Below are 16126 nucleotides of genomic sequence, written 5' to 3' on the forward strand. Positions count from 1 at the left end.
CGTTATTGCGTAATTTAATTAATCACGTGTTAATTAAATATATCACGTGTGATAATGTTTGCTTTCAAACTCCAAACTGTTCAAAATTATGTGAAGTGAAGTGATTGTCACATGTGATACACAGCAGCACAGCACACGGTGCACACAGTGAAATTTGTCCTCTGTATTTAACCATCACCCTGAGTGAGCAGTGGGCGGCCATGGCAGGCGCCCCGGGGAGCAGTGTGTGGGGACGGTGCTTTGCTCAGTGGCACCTTGGCGGATCGGGATTAGAACCAGCAACCTTCTGATTACGTGGCCGATTCCTTAACTACCCTAAATACGGCAATATGACATAACCATACGACTAAATGAGAATAGTATACAATAGCAACATCAAATTAGGAAAAATTTGAACACATTTTAAGTGAAGTGATTGTCACATGTGATACACAACAGCACAGCACACATTTTGATATACAGCTAATTATAAATGTACTTATTATTTGAAATATTACCCAACAACAGTATTTCAGAGGCCTTTATTTCATTTCAGCATTTTATTTGACTTTTCAGCAGAATGACTCCGTCTGTCAGTCAAGGGAGACGGGGCAGAGCTAGTCGTGTGATTGGCTGCTCCTTTGCTCAGACATAAACAATATTTAGATCTTCTGCTGCAACGTGAAATAAAACTCGACGTGAAATAATGTTTGTGAAGGTCAGGAGAAAAGTCCGTTTCTGAGGTTATATCCACATCTTAGTATATCTGTAAATCTCGGCCCCAGTCGGATCCATAGTGAATTTAACCAGATAAACATTTACAGGGCTTTTCTTGCCCATCCTGCAGCCCGAGGATCATCACAGTCAACTTTATTTCCAAAGTGCTGTACAGGCATTAAAGGACACACAGAAATACAGAAAAAGAATAAGGTAAAATACACTGACGGTAGAAGCAACAAACAGGCAGAGGTTGGAAGAGGTAGCTGGTTCCACAGGCTCGGTCACAACTACCAATGTGTCCCTGAGCAGGACACTTAACCCTGAGTGTCTCCAGGGGACTGTCCCAGTAACTACTGACTGTAAGTCGCTCTGGATAAGGGCGTCTGGTAAATGCTGTAAATGTCAATGGAAGGAGAAGGAGAGAGTATACGAGCAGTTATCCAGGAAAAGTAGGAGATGATAGGAGTAGGAGTCATTCTGCTAAAAGTCGCATTATCAAAATAAAAGGCCAGAAAAGTCTGATACTGAAAAAAAAAAAATGCTGAAATGAAATAAAAGGTCGCTGCTGGGTAAAAATAGTGAGCAGGATAATAATAATCAGTACACTTGATGTATTCCTTGCAGACCCCGAAACGCGTGTAAAGAATAAGTTTACCTGTGATGTGAAAGAAATGACGTGTTTTATTCGGATTGGAGCCATCTTTTTATAATTAGCAGCATGTAGTCCACTTTAACTCGGCCGACTGGTTTGGATATTTCCCGCCAGCGTGTACGCATGAGTCTTCCTGTAAAACCGGAAGTGGACGTACGAGCCACCTGAGTTGAAATTCTTCTTTTTCTCCTGTTTGATCTATTTTTTTACAGCCTGTGTTCCATACTTTTTCTGTTCTATTTTCTTTCCCTCTTACTGTTTTTGTAACTTTATACTTTATCTTATCCTCTCATACCCTATATTTTATATGAATTAATCTTATAATCTACGAGAATTTGGGCTATATTAAATATATTTGTTTGTTAATACAATATATAAAAAGAGTCTGTCTGCAGACCTCCTCGGTGGTTTGATTTTATTCTTTTAAAGGTACTGTAAAGTTTTAAACCCTGCATGTAACCCTGTACGTGACGTAATGGAAAGGGGGCGTTTTAAGACGTCAGATGACAAGAATTAAAGGTTTTTATTTTCAGAATCTGAGAGTTTAATCTTTCATTTACACTTGCGTATAAAGGAAACGCGAATCTACAGAGCCCTTCTGAAAAATAAAAGAATTGATCGGTTCTCTGAATCCGCCTCCTGTGCCGCCGTGACCCGGAAGTGATGGTGGGCGACGGCGGTGTCAGGCTGCCAGGCTCCGGAAGATGGCGGGGGTGTTCGAGGTGGAGGTTGACGGTGTGGAGCACGACCACCACGGACACGGGCGCAGCGACGACGCGCCTCAGGTGAGCGGCCGCGCCTGGCCCGGGTTCATCGCCGCGTCCCGGCGTTCATTCTGAGCGGAAGTGGCGGACCCGCAGCAGGCGGCTAACGGGCTAATCGGGGTTAGCAGCGGGCGGCAGCGCTCGATTAATTATGATCATCATCATCATCTTCACCCCCTCACCACCGTCTCGGCCGCCGTGTACGTCTACCGTTCATCCGCCGCCATTGCGCCTCAGGTCACTGGGATGGGGGTCAAAGGTTAAGTGTCCACGTAGGCATTGATTTGAGCGTCGATCAGCTGAACTGTTTTTTGTTGTTCATGTTTGTTTTTGCTGGTGACCCCGGAAGTGTCCTCTTCTCTCAATTTGTCTTCAGGTTGACCTGTCCCAGCTGTCCCCGGAGGAGAAGTGAGGTCTGTGCTTTTTAATGCTCTTCTCCAGGCTGCCTTTTTGCTGTGAGTGACCTCCCTGCTGACCTCTGGATGTTCTTCATCTCCAGGTTGGAACATGCCAGGATGCACGCCCAACACAAGGGCCCTGAGGCCATGCCTGCCGAGATGGTGCTCATCCTCATAGTCACCCTGGTCCTCGCCCAAGCTCGTCCTGGTCCAGTGGAAGGCAGAGGACACCCCAAGTCCTACAACGTGAGCTGCGGGTTCATGTTCCTCATGCATGAAGATCAAACCGCAGATGTCAGTTCAGGACTTCTGGTTTATTATCTAGTAGATTGATACGATGGGAAAGGGAACGTTTTTTACTGAAGCAGTCTGCAGGAAGATGCTTGGATGTCGTAACCTGCCAGCATGAGTCCCAGTGCACCATGTTCAGTCTCTTCTTCACTCTACTAGCTGAATTTCTGAATTTCTTCAACCCCTTGGTCACTAGAAACACAAATGGAGGATTCTTTACCGTACAAGAATTTACCTGCTGTTCATGTTCCATGGCGACCAAAAACATGTGCGGAAGACCTGTGTGTGTGTGTATGGTGTTGTGTGTATTAGAGAAGATTTAGATGAACTTGGACCTTCTCTGTCTGACTTCGTATAGAAACTAGAAACAGAGTGAATAAAAGATTGTATTCATAGTTGGGGGTACTAGTGAAACCAGAACTGACCACTTCATCCATGGTGACATGGAAAGCCATGTTACAGTCGCTCTGGATCAGGGCGTAAATGTAAATGGCAGGTTGTGGGAAATGAAAATAATCCACAACGTGTCTGGGGTTTTAACACCTTGTTGATTCGGTGTGTGTGTGTGTGTGTTTGGGCTGTTCTTGGTTCTTTATCCTGTGGTTGGATGGTGGTTCTAGGAAGTGGAACTCCGTGTTCTCTGTTCTTCTGCAGCTGGTGACGTTGTTTCCAGATGTGGGGGGGTCCCGCTGTACTTCACCACGAAGCTTCCCACTGGTGGCGTTTCCTGGTGACTTGGCTCATCTTCTCGGTGGTGACGGCGTTCATCAGCTTCCGTGCGACTCGTAAGCCCCTGGGCTGCACCACGCCCAGGTAAAGTCCTGAGGGCAGGAGGTCGTGGGGTCAGGGGGGTCGGTCCTTCATTTTCCCGTCTCCCCCGTCTGGACAGGCTGGTGTATAAATGGTTCCTCCTCCTCTACAAGATCAGCTACACCACGGGGCATTGTGGGATATGCGGTCATCATGTTCACGCTGTTCGGCCTCAACCTGCTGCTCTCAGGTGAGGACCCTGGTTTTTATGCTTCTGACTTCTGTGCTGTTTATTAATAACACGTTTATTTCACGCGAGAACTGTGACTGAAGTCCATGGTGTTTATGAAGTTTATTTCATTTTCTGAACAGGACAAGACGATTCTCACACGCGGTTATGGCTTTTGAAAGTGAAGTGATTGTCACGGTGATCCACTGCAGCACCAAGCACACGGTGTCCTCTGTATTAACCAGTGGGCACCATGACAGGCGCCCGGGGAGCAGCGTGTGGGGACCTCAGTGGGCACCTTGGCGGTTATTACGGGGCCCACTTCCTGTTTTTGCGTTCGTGGTGACCTTTCTGGGCACCATAGGTTCGGGTTTTTGCTGTTTCTGTATCTGTGTGTCTCGATCCCAAATCATAGGTCTCTGAGTAGATTTTTGTTTATTCTGCCGGTGAGAATCCCTGCGCTGCGTTCCTCCTCCTTCTTTTCAACCTGAAGGTCTTCTGTGTCTTCTTGCAGGATAAAGCCTGAAGATGCCATGGACTTCGGCGTGTCCCTGCTCTTCTACGGTCTCTACTACGGCGTTCTGGGACGGGACTTTGCGGAGATGTGTGCAGACTTCATGGCCTCAACAGTCGGGGTGAGCGGATGCGGGTTGTGGGCGTGGCTTCTAGCCTGGCGGCGCGGGGATTTCATGGACGTTGGTCCTGCTGTGTGTCAGTACTACAGCGCGTCAGGGATGCCCACGAAGCATCTGTCGGACAGCATCTGTGCCGTGTGTGGACAGCCCACCCTGGTGGACGTGAGCGAGGAGGGCATCATCGAGAACACGTACCGGCTGTCCTGCAACCACGTGTATCCTTCACGGTGTGTGTGCACGTACGTTTCCTGCTCGTTCCCACGTACAGCCCGTCTTCATTTTACTTCTGGACCAGTCTTTGTGTCCAGCTGTCATTTTAATACATTATTATTATTATATATTTTTTTTCAACCCTAGTCAGATTCTGTCGACTAAAACTCTGAGCATTTTAGTCTTATTTAAGTCAGAATTATCGTGAATAATTGGTCTAGTTTTAGTCAATAAAATCTGTTTTTTTAGTAATGCAGTTCTATTTAACCCAGGTAATATAGTACAAGTATGGAGTAGAACATTTCATTAATTAGATAAGTTGAGGGGTTTTCTACGTTTTATGCTCCTGTATTCCTGTAATGAATCGTGCTTGTTGGTGTGTGATGATTGTGACCCGCCTGACCGCCTGGTCAGATGATCACCACCAGTTCATGCTTTTATCTGAGTTACATCCTCTTCTTCACACCAGACTCATTTCAGTAGGAATCATAAAAACACAGCGTGTACACACTGCAGTTATTGTTTGCTTGATGTTGTTCCCTGTCTGTCTGGCCACCATTTCCCTCAAGTTCCTTAAGTTGACCTCACAGGTTCCATGAATTCTGCATACGAGGCTGGTGCATTGTGGGAAAGAAACAGACGTGTCCGTACTGTAAGGAGAAGGTGGATCTGAAGAGGATGTTCAGCAACCCGTATCCTCCACATCTTCCTCTGTCTCTGTATAATTGTCACGGTAACATGATGATGATGATGATGATGTTCAGTAGGCCAGCATGACCTGTGATCCAGCTGCTGTTAAGGTCGACAGGAGGACAATGTACACCTGCTGCCCGCGTTGCGTTTTCCCATAACCCCCCAGTGCTGTTCAGGGAAACTCCAACTTTGATCTGATGTTTGGAGTGAATTGTCTCGCTTTGCAGCAGATAGATGTGGAGCACCTGATCAGACCTTCTCCACTCACCAACGTGAACCTATTGCTTTATGTTTGGCGTGTATTTCCATCCTGCTCCTGCTTCGGGGTGTCACTTCTTATCTGACCAGGGTGGTAGTAGCCTAGCAGGTAACCACAAGACCCAGGTTCAAACCCCCCTTTCTACCATCGTGTCCCTGAGCAGGACACTTAACCCTGAGTGTCTCCAGGGGGGGACTGTCCCTGTAACTACTGATTGTAAGTTGCTCTGGCTAAGGACGTCTGGTAAATGCTGTAACTGTAAATGACCTTCATGGCTTCTGGCTTCTCTGTGATGTCCTATGTTCCTCTCTGCTCAGCAGTAGAGCTTTGTGTTTTATTTGGTATTTGAGCTTCTCGTTCATGATGGGAAGTAGAGCTGGGATCTCCCTGCGGTTTGTTGACCGCGGCAATCACTGAAGAGCAGACGCTGGGTTCTTCTCACCACCCTGACCACGGCTGGCTCCACGCCGATCGCTGGAGCTCAGTGGCGGGAATTCAGGAGGAAGGATGACCAGCAGCTCCAGGAAGGGAGACTCTGGCTGAAAATCCTCCAGCTACAGTATTTACCAGATGCCCAGAGCGTCCTCCTGGAGACCTGCTCGGGGCGCTAGTGACCTGTTAGTGTCCTGCTCAGGGCGCTAGTGTCCTGTAAGTGTCCTGCTCGGGCGCTAGTGTCCTGTTAGTGTCCTGCTCGGGGCGCTGGCGACATGTTAAGGTCCTGCTCGGGTCGGCCTGTGTCCTGCTCAGGGCTGCTGGCGACCTGTTAGTGTCCTGCTCGGGGCGCTAGTGACCGGTTAGTGTTCTGCTCGGGGCGCTCGTGACCGGTTAGTGTCCTGCTCGGGGCGCTAGTGACAGGTTAGTTGTCCTGCTCGGGGCGCTAGTGACGGTTTAGTGTCCTGCTCGGGGCGCTAGTGACCGGTTAGTGTCCTGCTCGGGGCGCTAGTGACCGGTTAGTGTCCTGCTCGGGGCGGCTAGTGACCGGTTAGTGTCCTGCTCGGGGCGCTAGTGTCCTGTAAAGTGTCCTGCTCGGGGCGCTAGTGTCCTGTAAGTGTCCTGCTCGGGGCGCTAGTGACCGGTTAGTGTCCTGCTCCGGGGCGCTGGCGACCGGTTAGTGTCCTGCTCGGGGCGCTGGCGACCGGTTAGTGTCGCTCGGGCGTGGCGACCGGTTAGTGTCCTGCTGGGGCGCTGGCGACCGGTTAGTGTCCTGCTCGGGGCGCTGGCGGACCGGGGCGCTGGCGACCGGTTAGTGTCCTGCTCGGGGCGCTAGTGACCGGTTAGTGTCCTGCTCGGGGCGCTGGCGACCGGTTAGTGTCCTGCTCGGGGCGCTAGTGACCGGTTAGTGTCCTGCTCGGGGCGCTAGTGACCGGTTAGTGTCCTGCTCGGGCGCGCTAGTGACCGGTTAGGTCCTGCTCGGGGCGCTGGCGACCGGTTAGTGTCCTGCTCGGGGCGCTGGCGACCGTTAGTGTCTGCTCGGGGCGCTGGTGACCGGTTAGTGTCCTGCTCGGGGCGCTGGCGACCGGTTAGTGTCCTGCTCGGGGCGCTGGCGACCGGTTAGTGTCCTGCTCGGGGCGCTGGCGACCGGTTAGTGTCCTGCTCGGGGCGCTGGCGACCGGTTAGTGTCCTGCTCGGGGCGCTGGCGACCGGTTAGTGTCTCTGCTCGGGGCCGGCTGGAGAATCGGTTAGTGTCATGCTCGGGGCGCTGGCGGACCGGTTAGGTTCCTGCTCGTTTGGGCGGCTAGTCGACCGGTTTAGGTTAGGTGTCCTGCTCAGGTGGGCGCTTGGCTGACCGGTTTTAGTGTCCTTGCTCGGGCTGGCTATGTGACCGGTTAGTGTCCTGCTGCGGGCGCTAGCTAGTGACCGGTTAGTGTCCTGCTCGGGGCGTAGTGACCGGTATGTCCTGACTCGGGCGCTGGGTGACCGGGTTAGTGTCCTCTCGGGGCCGCTGGTGACGGTTAGTGTCCTGTCCGGGGCGCTGGCGACCGTAGTTAGTGTCCTGCTCGGGCGCGTGTCTGCGCGACCGGTTTAGTGTCCTGCTCGGGGCGCTGCGCGGACCGGTTTAGTGTTCCTGCTCGGGGCGCTGGCGGACCGGTTTAGTGTACTGCTCGGGGCGCTAGTGACGGTTAGTGTCCTGCTCGGGGCGCTATGTGACCGGGTTTTAGTGTCCTGCTCAGGGGCGCTAGTAAGGTGGGGTTTTTACCCGCTAGGCTACTACCAGCCACCTTGATCTGGTTACGGTGGTAAAAGATGAATTAATGATGAATGATGATGTGTCCTCCTTAACGCACCTCTGCAGATGGGAACGGCCGCACGTGATGTACGGTCAGCTGCTCGACTGGCTGCGCTACCTGGTTGCCTGGCAGCCTGTAATAATCGGACTGGTGCAGGGGATCAACTTCATCTTAGGACTGGAGTAAGGCGCGGCGCTCGTCTGTGCCGGATTTTAAATGGAATGAAGACTGGTGTCCCAGGACCTGGACCTTTTATCTCTCTGTTTAGAACTGTACATGCTCTGTTGTTGTGTTATGAATGGTCATATTTGGCATCTGTATGTAAATATAATGATCCAACATAAACATCAGTTTCTCAAGTTTTGATGTTCGCTGGCGTTCACGTTCATGATCACGTCTGATATGGATTCGTGGTTAAAATTACGCGGCTCGTGATATTTTGGGATGAGTCACTGTTGCCGTGGCAACCGCCCGAAGTTTCAATTTTCGTTTTGTTTGGGGAAGTGCTGGCCTATAAAAAGCAGCAGCAGCAGCAGGGTGCATCACAGGAGATCATCATGAGGACTGGACACGATGGTCTGGGTGAGTCTGACCTTCACATCCACAGGCTCCTCTGGATTCAGGAGGAGGGGTGTGATCTTCTGAGCTTTTAGCTTCATTGGACCCAGTGATGCAGGTCTTCTGAAGAGTGATGTGACGTGCTGCTGGTTTTGTCTCCAGGCTCTGGCTGCTGGACAGCAGCTCTCCTCGTCCTGCTGGGCAGCCTGACTTCAGATGCCCTCCAGCGTGGGCAGAAGGCTCCTAAGATCCTCAAGCCACTGAGCAACCTTACAGCTTCTGTGGGTAAGAGGTTGAGGTTTCAGGGAAACAAGTCTGGACGAGTGTCTAGTTCGAATGTCGAGTTCCACCTACTGTATTTTTGATCTTCAGGACAGTCAAAGGTCATCTCCTGTGTGGCGAACCCTGGACTGTCTCCAGATGAAACAGTCATCTACTGGCTTGTCAACAACACTTTCATCCAGGCAGCATATCCAGATGGACGGATTAGTATGTCTGAGAGGTGAGGAACTGGTCAGCTGACCTCCCCTTTCACTTTGAGCACTCACCCAGCTGTGTGTGTGTGTGTATGTGTGTGTTTCAGTTATTTTAAAGGTGGATCCGTCATCCTCAAGAGGAACCTGAAGATAGTTGAGGTTCTTCCTGAAGATTTCAATTCTGACTTCATCTGTGTGGTGACCAATCCAGCAGGGAGAGCAAAGACGACAATAAGACTGGTGAAGCTCTTCTTCTGTCTCCATGTCTCTCTCACACACACACACACACACACATATACACACTTACCAGACGTGCTTATCCAGAGCGAATTACAATCAGTAGTTACAGGGACAGTCCCCCCCCTGGAGACACTCAGGGTTAAGTGTCTTGGGTCTTCTGAACCTGGGTCTACACAGGACACACACATGCACGCACTATGACTGACCGTGTTCTTCTTCAGACACAGAGCAACAGAAGTACTCCAGACCACACAAGGTCCTGAGGAACCTTCTCATCCAATCAGCTCGCCTTTCTTCAGGAACCAGCCAATCACAGATAAAGGATTTATCTCAGCTATTTACGTGCAGCACCATCAAGTTTTGATTTTCTCTCGACGTGGGTCGTCCCGCCAGCTGCTACTGACCCCTGCTGGCTGAACCCCCACTTTATTAATGTAGCCCCTGTACATGCTGTACTATGACTGTTATGTTTTTAAAAAATATTTAATTCTGAAAATGTCTGGGTTGATATTTTTGCTACTATTAAAGATGATTTCATCCTCAGTTCTGTCTCCGATAAATACACTTTCTTATAGAAAATATCCTCATAACAAACATCTAATAAGTCATTTAAGTCATTTAAAAAGGAACAAGCTTCTTTAATAGCAGGTGAAGATGATGATGGTGGCGGCGCAGCAGGTTCCGTCGTATTCCTTCAACGTTCCGTCCAGGTTCTACAGCACCACACCAGTCGAGTGGGTGATTCCCTGATGAGTCAGTTCACATGTCCCAACTCCGGAATTCACCCCATGATGATAGTTTCTGCAGAAACCGGTCTGGGTTCCTGACGCCTGCGTTTCTGTTTTACGTTAAATCAGGTCCGGTGACTTCCACGTTCACCCAGAAATCATCAGCAGCTTTTTCCTGTTTGATGTTCTTTTTTTCTTCACTGACCAGCATGCTGATGAAGGTGTTCCTCCTGAAAATGGAGTGTTTTTCAGACATTTCACTTAAACCAGGTGAAGCTGGAGAACCAGCAGTGACTCAGCTCACCAGGTCGAGTTCCTGGGTGGAGCTGGTTTAGAAGGAGCTCCACCCTCGTCTGAATTTCGCAGAACTGGTCATTCCAGTTGTCAGTCTGTACAAGGCGCTTGTTCCACGATGGCCAGGGAGTCTGCAGTCCTGGAGAACTTGCGCTGCTCCATCTGCACAGAGTTCTTCACCGAGCCGGTCACGCTCAGCTGTGAGGGTCAGCACACCTTCTGTAGGTCATGTATCCAGGCCAGCTTGAACGCTGGGCATGGATGCTGTCCAGAGTGCAGAACCCCGATCAAGAAACGGACCTTCAAGGTGAACCGGATCCTCAGCAACATGGTGGAGGAGCTTGAAGGGGGAACGAGGCCACAGGAACGTGTGTGCAGAACACGGCGAGATGCTGCAGATCTACTGCCTGACGGATAAAGCCCTGGTGTGCCTGGTGTGCCGCGACAGCCGGGCGCACAAAGGTCACAAGTTCCAGCCGCTGAAGGAGGCGGCACAGCAGCTGAAGAAGAAGGTGCAGAGAGACGCTCCCTCCACCCTGGCCCTCTTGAGGGAGGACATCAGTAAGGTGGAGAAGTTTGTGGCTCTTCAGCGCAGCGAGTTTAAACTGCAGCAAGGAGAGAGCGGGACAGAATAAAAGGCCAGATCCGCGCTCAGTTCAAGGAGCTGGTGGAGGAGCTGAAGAAGACAGAGCAGGAGGAGCTGAGGAAGGTGGAGCAGATGAAGGAGCTGGTCTGCATGCAGGAGAACCTGACGGAGATGGAGAAGGTCCTGGCCAGGGCCAAGGAGCGAGAGAGCAGCCTCCAGTCTGCGCTGGACTGTAAAGACCTGAGCGGCGTCCTGCTGGACTGGCAGAAGACCAGTCCTCTGAAGGGGGAGCACCAGGGACTCAGCCCCTCCGCCAGCTTCCCCCGCCTCAGCCTGCGGCAGAACCGCCTGGAGGTCCGGCAGACCAAGAGCCTGGGCGACTGCGTCAAGTGGGCGGGGCTCAGGAGGTCCACCGCCAGGAACTTTACTTTGGGCAAGAAGACCCCCAGCCCCCCAACTCTGTTCTCGGGGAGCGACCTCTTCAAGTTCCTGAGAAGCCCCAAACCCAGTTTAAGATGTGTATTACGCCTGACAGTCCGTAGTGACAGGGACAGTCCCCCCTGGGGACACTCGGGGTTCAGTGTCCTGCTCAGGTGGGGTTCTTCTCGGTTTTTTGGTGGATTGTATAAGGATTTAAATCAGATCCAGAACGCAGCAGACAGGCTGGTCCTCTAGTTGTGGGAATATATTTGCTCTCTGGTATGGATGACTGTCTGAAGGAATTAAGGTCCAACTTCATGATTCTGAGGTGTGTCTGTGAGAGAAACCACGTGATGAAGGTCCTGTTGCACGGCTCGTTTTTCTCTCCTCTTCTGTTCTTTTTGTTCTTGCCATTAAAAATCTGTGCTTTTTAAACGTGTTTGTGGTGCTCGTGGAGACTCATGGTCATCTATTTTACATATGAGAGGATGAATAAGAGACCTGGCTGCAGACAAGGAAGCAGGTAAGGAGGTGGACCTGTATTCACAAAGTTGTGGGTTCGAATCCCGGTCCGCCGAGGTGCCACTGAGGTCCCCTTGATGAAGGTCCCGTCCCCACACAGATGAATTCTTTATAGGTCTGTAAATGTAGAACACGGCATGTAAGAGACCGTCCCTGTACAGATGTGTTTAAATAAGCGACTCGGGGATGAATATTAATCATATGAAGATAAACATGAAGGAGAGACAGTCGTTATAAATCCAAATAGTCCAGTGGAAACATGCTGAAGAAAATCCACAAAATTGCTGCAGGTGAGAAGGAGTGGTGGCCCGGGGTCTTCTCCTCAGACCTCATAATATGAACACCACCTGCTGGGGACAAATATGTCTGCCCCGCCAACACATCAGAGGATGAAGTAATGATGGAGTGTGGTGGTCCAAACCAACGACGACGAAGTAAGCAGATCTACTGGATCTAGGTCTATATGCCTTTTTCTAGATCTTTCTTCTGTTTGCAGTTTTTCTATGTACTGTGTTCACATGATAGAAGTGACAATAAAAACCTACTATGACTATTCCTATTACTAGTACTACTACTCCTATTACTAGTACTACTATTACTACTACTACTACTCCTATTACTAGTACTACTACAATTCTACTACAGGATGAGGACCTAAAAAATGGCCAGGCCTCACGTCCATGTCCACGTTTTCCTGTAGGTGGTGCTAAGCACATTCCAGATGTTTTAGTGAGGAGAGCAGGTGGTGAAGACCGTCTGATGTTTTGGACTTTCTGAAAAAATGATAAATGTGTGTCCTACACAGTCAGAAATTTGAGTGATCACTGCAATATGGGTGCAACCTGAATGCAAGTCACAACCAGCAGCGTTGACATCACACGTTCTGACTCCTAGCACACGGTGAAATGTGTCCTCTGTATTTAACCATCACCATTGGTGACAGTGGGCACCATGACAGGAGCCCGGGGAGCAGTGTGTGGGGATGGGACATTCATCAAGGGGACCTCAGTGGCACCTTGGCGGATCGGGATTCGAACCGGCAACCTTCTGATTACGGGGCCTTCCTTAACCGCTAGGCCACCACTGCCCATCTTCAGATCTCCAGCTCTAGAGTATTAAATAGCCCATCATCAAGAAATGTCACGTGAAGAAATTCCCAGAAGATTCTGCCACTGTGGCCTGGATCAGGGATGGACAGGAGAATGAATACAGGAGGTTGGTGGACAGCTAAGCCATCTCACCCCTGTCAACATTAGAGGGACGCATGTTGAAATGGTTGAGGACTACAGGTACAGGTTGACAGTAAACTGGACTGGTCCAAGACCACTCGTTGGTATGAAGTGTGGTGTTTTCTGCAGTTGTGTGCTGGGACAGTACGGTGAAGGCAGCTGCTTCTGACCTGCTTCTGAGTCAGACTAGAGAACTTGATGGAGAGCAGAATACTGAAAAAGCTTTTCAGTGACATGGACAACCCGCTCAATTCTTCTTCTTCTTCTGAGCATGGTTATGAGAAATGATTTTCCACCTGCACAGTTCAGTTTAATTCGTGGTACCAGTAAATGACCGGGGTCTTGTGAGAGTAGCTATCTTATAGAACAGTCGATAAGTCGGGGGTTCGGGGGAGAACTCAGAATATTTCTTCTTGCAGATTTATGTCCAATTAACAACATTTCCTTTTGAATTTAACATCAGGGAATTACCATTCATCTGTGTTCTCCATCCGAGACTATCTGGTTTCTTCTCCATGTCTGGTGGAGATGTACAGTAGAGCAGCGAATGTTTCCAATACGGCAACATGTATCAGGAAAACAGTAATGGTCTGAGAATTGAGTTTCTAACCTAGTAATCAAAATGCATGAAATGTTGAACTTTTTTTTATCAATTTCCCAATAAAAAGATTATTATATTATATTATATGTCAAATTATTTTGTCTAAAGGCGGATTTTCATGCTTTTACTCAACGTCGTTACATCTATATGGTTACCATAATGACAGGAACTGTGAAAAATGTAATGAAATCCCCACAATTAACATCAACCCCATTTCCATCTTCATGAACCCCATCTCCATTCTCCATCAACATCAACATCAACCCCATCTCCAATCTCTATCAACATCAACCCCATCTCCATTCTCCATCAACATCAACCCCATCTCCATTCTCCATCAACATCAACCCCATCTCCATCAACATCAACCCCATCTCCATTCTCCATCAACATCAACCTCATCTCCATTATCCATCAATATCAACCCCATCTCCAATCTCTATCAACATCCACCCCATCTCCATTCTCCATCAACCCCATCTCCAATCTCCATCAACCCCATCTCCATTCTCCATCAAAATGAACCCCATCTCCATTCTCCATCAACATCAACCCCATCTCCATTCTCCATCAACATGAACCCCATCTCCATTCTCTATCAACATGAACCCCATCTCCATTCTCCATCAACATCAACCCCATCTCCATTCTCCATCAACATCAACCTCATCTCCATTATCCATCAATATCAACCCCATCTCCAATCTCTATCAACATCCACCCCATCTCCATTCTCCATCAACCCCATCTCCAATCTCCATCAACATCAACCCCATCTCCATTCTCCATCAACATCAACCCCATCTCCATTCTCCATCAACATCAACCCCATCTCCATTCTCCATCAACATCAACATCAATCCCATCTCCATTCTCCATCAACATGAACCCCATCTCCATTCTCCATCAACATAAATATATTCTTATTTGGAAGTGAATGTATAAGATTTTTATTAACATTGGACACCAGTGTTGTCATTCATCTGCACCCGTTGGACCAGGTACTGATGAGTCCAGGACGTGCTGATGGAGTTTAATTTCTATTCCTCCTGCACACTCCTAATGACGCCGAGTGAAGGTGCTTCACCCTGTGTTTTACCCCAGCTTGGTTTCCTCTTCCTGTTCAGGCTGAACACACCATCCACTTGCGTAAACAGAGCCGTGTGCGGCAGCCGCAGGTCAAAGGTGAGGCCTTGCTGCCGTTTCCCAACGTGCACCATTGTTTTCTACCGATCCGCTCGCCGCAATCCAGCTTCCGTCACTGCACTCCCAGCCAGGTCAATAAATTAGGTTCTTCTGCTGAAACGCGTTTCTTGGAGGCCAAAGGTTCAAGTGAAACACAACAGAGGGTGGTGGCCAAGAAACCCTCCAGAGCCTGAGTGATGGACCTGAGTATTCATGAATATTTCACACATTCCAGATGCTCCAGAGCTCCATTTACAAAAAAACAGCAGAACGTCAGAGGCCTGTGAGTGTAAATGTTCTTCAGTGAGGGAAACTCCAGTGGCCCATCATCTCCTGTGCTCTCATTTGTGTGTAAGTGTGTGTGTGTGTGTGTGAAATGTTTTTGTTGTGAGATGTGGGTGTGTAGGTGAGCCGGTTGGCTCCCCCATGCCTGTCTTGAGCAGGATGTCCGTTTGTCCACCCTGACCCCACCACTCACACACACACACACACACACACACACACACATTAATAGCCACACTGTTTATCACCCCTGTACACACCACATACCCGGCTATGTGTTTGGTGAGTATGACTGTACTGTGGTGAGGTGTTTTAATGTTTCATATGAAAGTGAAGTGATCGTCATTGTGAGACACAGCAGCACAGCGCATGGTGACACAGTGAAACGTGTCCTCTGTATTTAACCATCACCCTTGGTGATAGTGGACACCATGACAGGCGCCCGGGGACCAGTGTGTGGGGACGGTACCTTCATCAAGGGGACCTCGGTGGCAGATCTGGATTCGAACCGGCAACCACTGGCCCAATGTTTCATTTGTTATATGATTAGTGATATATGTTATGTATATTGAATAATTTGCGATATTATATAATAAATGACATAATGAATAATATATTTAATGTATAACGTGTGTCTGTGTGTGGTCAGTGATCTGTGCTCAGGTCAGGGAGGGACACTACATGGGGACGCGCTCAGATAAATAACTGGCGTCTGTTTTTGTCCCTATTATTCAAATGTCAAAACAGTTTATAGAAGGGATGAGGAATGGCAGCGTGCCCGTGGATGTTTACAGTGTCACTGACATCATGCCCCGCCCACCGCAAATATTTATAGATGCATTTATTCTCTGAGGCCAAAAATGGGACAGGACAATACGTACAGGTGTGTTCTGCAACAATGGACCACGTGGGTTTAGATGAAATTGATTTACTGTTCAGAAAGTCCTTGATAGGTGAAGATCAGAGAATCAGTGAAAGTGAAGCACATGGCATCATGGAGAAATGTGTCCTCTGTATTTAACCATCACTATTGGTGAGCAGTGTGTGGGGACGGCACCTTCATCAAGGGAACCGAACCAGCAACCTCCTGATTACGGGTCTGTTTCCTTAACCGCAAGGCCACCACTGGCCTTCACACCACCACATCTATATATACAAATTCGGGGTATGGGGCATCCCCATTGAATCCATCAGACA

At 49.2% G+C, this 16126-nt stretch overlaps 1 pseudogene; it reads left to right on the top strand.

Annotated features, from left to right (window-relative positions):
* Positions 1 to 2010: 2010 nt before the first annotated feature.
* Positions 2011 to 9625, top strand: LOC114776098 (RING finger protein 121-like; annotated as a pseudogene).
* The last annotated feature ends 6501 nt before the right edge of the window (positions 9626 to 16126 follow it).

The sequence above is a fragment of the Denticeps clupeoides genome, unplaced genomic scaffold (genome assembly GCF_900700375.1).
Source record: "Denticeps clupeoides unplaced genomic scaffold, fDenClu1.1, whole genome shotgun sequence".
Lineage (NCBI taxonomy): Eukaryota > Metazoa > Chordata > Actinopteri > Clupeiformes > Denticipitidae > Denticeps > Denticeps clupeoides.